We start from the raw sequence: 4,717 nt of genomic DNA, 5'->3' as shown, positions 1-4,717 counted from the left end.
TTGACAGCACAATGTTGCCATTGTAAGACTTTGTTGTTCATTAATGCTGTTTACTATTAATATCGGTATTTCGGTGTACGGTTTTTGTTATTCATTAAATTCGTTCGTTCGATACTGTACTGATAATTTAGATGTAATTCGTATTGATACAATTAGTTACACCAAATCAATCCTCAATATCATGACTGAAGTTCATGTCTGAGAATCAATAGCTGAGCTTATATCGATACGATTATCGAGGATACTAAGATAAGTGTCCTGTTTATTTTGCAATATTATAAAAATATATTCCGGAGAGAGAAAATTTATTTGGATCAAAATAGTGTAGTACCATATTATGCGTGTACACGTACTTATATATCGATACTTACATCACTACTAATATTTCACACGTACCTGGCAACACTAAACCGTCAAATCAGTTTGATTTGGCAAAATGGTTGGATTTGAATACCTCATTTTATTTTAAAATCTAGCATGAATTTAGGTCATTCTGTCAAAGCAGAAACGGGCAGCAGCGTATTGAGCTGAGATATCACTATGCAGCAGATGTCATCAAAATAAAAGAAAAAAGCATTGAATCGTTTAACTGAAAAAAACAAAAATACTTGTTTGGCACCCGGTTGTTTGAAAAAGTTTTTATAAAATTCCTCCAAAATAAATAGTTTATATCAATCCTATCATACGCACTTGATACCATCATTGATCGTGCTGACTGATATTTAAAATTATTTTATTTTGTCAGTAGGACCTTTCCGAATCAAATTCGCATTCATTTAACGGCACATTCTGGTACAGCATTTTCAATTTGTTATCGAATTCGATGTTATTGCGCCATAAACGACGTTTGATGCTGTTCTCTGATCAAAGCAAACATCATAAAAACGATTCTCCGGGTCATTAACGACATCCCGCAAACGAAATAGCTGCGCGTTGAAATTTATATCGTCTCCTAAATAAACTTCTGCGAGATAGCATCATAAAACAAAGTAGGATTCTAGAAGGAAGCCTACAACCTACAAGTAATTAGTTGATGTTATAACTATTAATGGATGTTGTAACGTTGTTTGTCTTCTAAATTGTTTAGATCAACAACATTTGGCCTAGATTGTTTGAAATTCTTGGATCAGAGACTTATGAGCTTACGACTGATAAAGTCACAATGGCAATAAATCCTACATAAAGTTGCTACTTCGAATTCTCAACGTGTTACTTTCAGTTCTCCAACGATCTACCAGAATTCAAATGTCTATAGACCCGAGACTGGACTGGACACAAGACTCTCTGTAAAGGGAGGCTTTGCCGTACTCATCGCGCTTTGGTAAACGCAGTAGAATTTTGCAAGACGCTGCTGCCTTTTACATTTAATCCCGTTAGTCGCCTCCTACGACTTCCACGGGAAAAAAGGGACTAGTATTCTAAGCTGATAGCACAAAACTAGGCTTGAATTGCCGATCTAGATCCGTATTTTATTTGAGATTCTAATATCGTATTACTTATATGCCATTTACAACACAGGGACGTTACTTTATTTTTAGGATTTCTAAGAAAAATCATGTTTTCTTTGTGATATGCCAACATTCAAATACTTACACGTTACTTATGCAAAAATATTATCTTTAGTGGTAAGAAGTGCCTTACACTCTTACATAACTTATAGGTAGATATGTGTCAGAAGGATTCATTATGCAACAATATCTACTGTTATAAAATCATCAGTTACATTATAAACCGTATCTAAATTCATGCAACTATTAAAATAGTAGACCACGGCATGAACAAGTTAAAGTCGAGAATATCGGATTTAGTAAACTTCGACACGCGATGTTCGTGCAGTGAAAAGGTGTCATGTGACAACTCTGAAATCGACTGCATAACTTTCCCGTTGAATCCCGAGTTAGTTTACACGTGAGTTTAACTTGTTCGTTGTCAAACATATTAGTTCACTGTCTTCACTACTTACTGTGATACGTAGGTACTAGGTAGGTATGAAACTAGTCACTTATATAAACCTCTCTAAATACTAGTGTAGGTAGTGCTTTGCCGTGTCAAACGAAATGAACAGCCCGGTTGCTTGCCTGTAGGTACATTGTTTTTACATTCTTAAATGAGAGCCCTAGAAATTTTCAGGTTTAAAGTAGTTTCTTTCGGCCAGTATGCAGTCTTCTATTTTATTATTCAGATGATTCAGAAATATTTTTTATTACCGTTTTTACCAGGAGTAGACAGAACTTACTATACAAATCTGATTTATAAAAATAAAAGCGTGTTAAAAATCTAACCTTATATTTTGATGATCCTATCAAAAAAGGAATTGAATCATAGATTAGTTAAGATTACTTCTAACAAGAAAATGTAACCAGTTTTGAGAATTGAAATAGTTGCGTAAAAAAGTTTTGCCACGTCTCCGTGCTAAAATGTCTCTAAAATATTTGGAATACCTATTTATTTATTATGCGAATTACTCAGTATTAGTTAGTAAATTTTCTCTAAAAATATTTTTTATTTGTCAAGAATTAAAAAAAAAAAAACTGACAAATCATCAAAGCAGCCCTTTGTGGTTTCATTGAATTTCAAGGCGGTGAAGTATCATTACTTATGAAAGAGTTGAATATAGCTATTTAAATTGTGCTGTTTGTAATTTGTATGTGTATCTAAGCATCTATGAATATAGGAACTATTTCAATCCGCGAAATAGAAGTATTTTATTTAGAGACATGACATGATGTTAAAATTTAATACTCAACTAAAACATATAAGCTGAAAGCAGAAAGCGTCTTCACATTTTTAGTAGGAAACATTGAAAAATTCTTCGCTACAAAATTTACTATCTTGTCCGCAAAAAGAAATTGAAAGCAGCGCCCGCAGACGTAATTCCGACATGTCCACATAATATAGGCAACCTATTTCTAAACTAGACACCCCACTAGGCTCCATTAGAGCAGCGGTATCGGGCGAGGGGAGGCAGGACGAGGGGGTATAGGAGTGGATCTACAAACAATCCTGGCGGATATTGAACGGCGATGCGTTCGGAAATGCACCGCCGCCGGCTGCGTGTACCGCTCGTCCCATTGCGCGGGAACCAATGTGCGAAGATATGAAGATATGAATGCCCTCATTTTCATCTCGTTTATATTCAGCTATTTCGTAAAGACAATGCCAGAATGACTGCGCTGGATGCTCGCACTGATATTCACAAATGAACATTCTGATCTCGGATATTAAGATCGATCTAGTATTTAAAGGCAATGTGAAGCGGTGTAAGCAAATTAAATTACTTCTCACACAAATTAAGTTTTGATTTGAATGTGGAATTAGGAATAGTCTTGTTTATTTCTAGGAATATTGGCATACATAGGCAAATGGTGACTTATATAGGTATTCTGCCAATGCAGATAAAAATGACAATAGGTAATCAATCATATTTTTTGATTACAAAGTTGTTTTGGACAGATATCCAACAGTTATTTTAAGACATTTTACGGCGTAAAACTAAATTGGTAAAGTTAAAAGCAAGTAAGCTAAAATGTTCTCGTATTTGTTTCAAGATTAAATTACCAATATCCGGGAGATACGCGATACTGTAGCAGCGTAGCGTAGTAGCGAGCGTTCATTGCAGAGTATAACAGAATATAAAAAGCTCACACTATGGTTCATTGAGCACTTATTCGAGGACACAAATCTTTAATATTATACGGTAGTGTTTTCTATTTTTATCAGAATTAGATTATTATATTAAAGGCGTTGATGATGTTGTTTTTGGTAATAGTTGTTCGTCTGCCTCTCAGTATGTTTCTTTATATAGATAAGTATAGTATTTACACCGCTGAAAAATTAAAACAAATAACATTGTTAACAGCTGCTAGGAGAAGGTGATGGAGCCTTTTGTGGTTTTACGGAGGCACCACGACACCTATTTCTGGCCAATAATAGCAGTGTTAAGTGCTGTCGTATTTTAGGTTGACGGGTGTGGGGGGACCAATCAGTGGCGTTAATATAGTTCTGAGAGGTAGCAAAACATCTATGACTGGGGATAATTCTGGGGCTAATTACCACAGATGCCCATGGGCAGCAGTAGCCACAGTAAAGGAACTTTAATTTTTAAACGTACTATAAATGATAGTCATCTTGAAGGTCTTGAAGGCGTGTAATCTTATAGTCACATAAAAGGTACAGAGTAACGATATAATAACTATACGCAAGTAAGTTCACACTAGTGATTAGAAGTAGTATAACTACACAAGTATCTCCGTTATTCGACTGTTCTTGCTGAAGTCTCCGACCAGAATGTCGCTCTCTGTTAATTCGAGCGCCGCCAAGGTGTCGTCCCCACTTCACCTACCCGCATCTGTTTTTAAACTGTAGTATCAAATGAGTCACTTATTATTTTAATGTAACGTTATAAAAATGTGATATCGTTAATATCCAAGCTTCTTATTAACGATGATAACAGTACTTTTATTTAAAACTATTTCTATTGTAAGTTAACTAGGTCATTAACCTAAATTCTGTTTCCTGCTGAAATGGGTAGTAAAATGTTTGCATTGTTACAAAATGGTATGTTACACGTCTTTTACTTTTTGGTTGACTAGTGCGGCGTTACGGCTAAACCTATTACGACATAATAACAGCAGTTTACTTATTGCAGCATAATAAAGCAGTGAAGGGTGGCTTGTGTTAAGGCAGAAATCTCGAGTAATTTACATTGATGCAGTGG

The sequence above is a fragment of the Epargyreus clarus genome, unplaced genomic scaffold (assembly GCF_041222505.1).
Source record: "Epargyreus clarus isolate Ecla_fem2 unplaced genomic scaffold, WU_Ecla_fem_2.2 ptg000004l, whole genome shotgun sequence".
Lineage (NCBI taxonomy): Eukaryota > Metazoa > Arthropoda > Insecta > Lepidoptera > Hesperiidae > Epargyreus > Epargyreus clarus.
Note: the sequence above shows the minus strand (reverse complement) of the source record.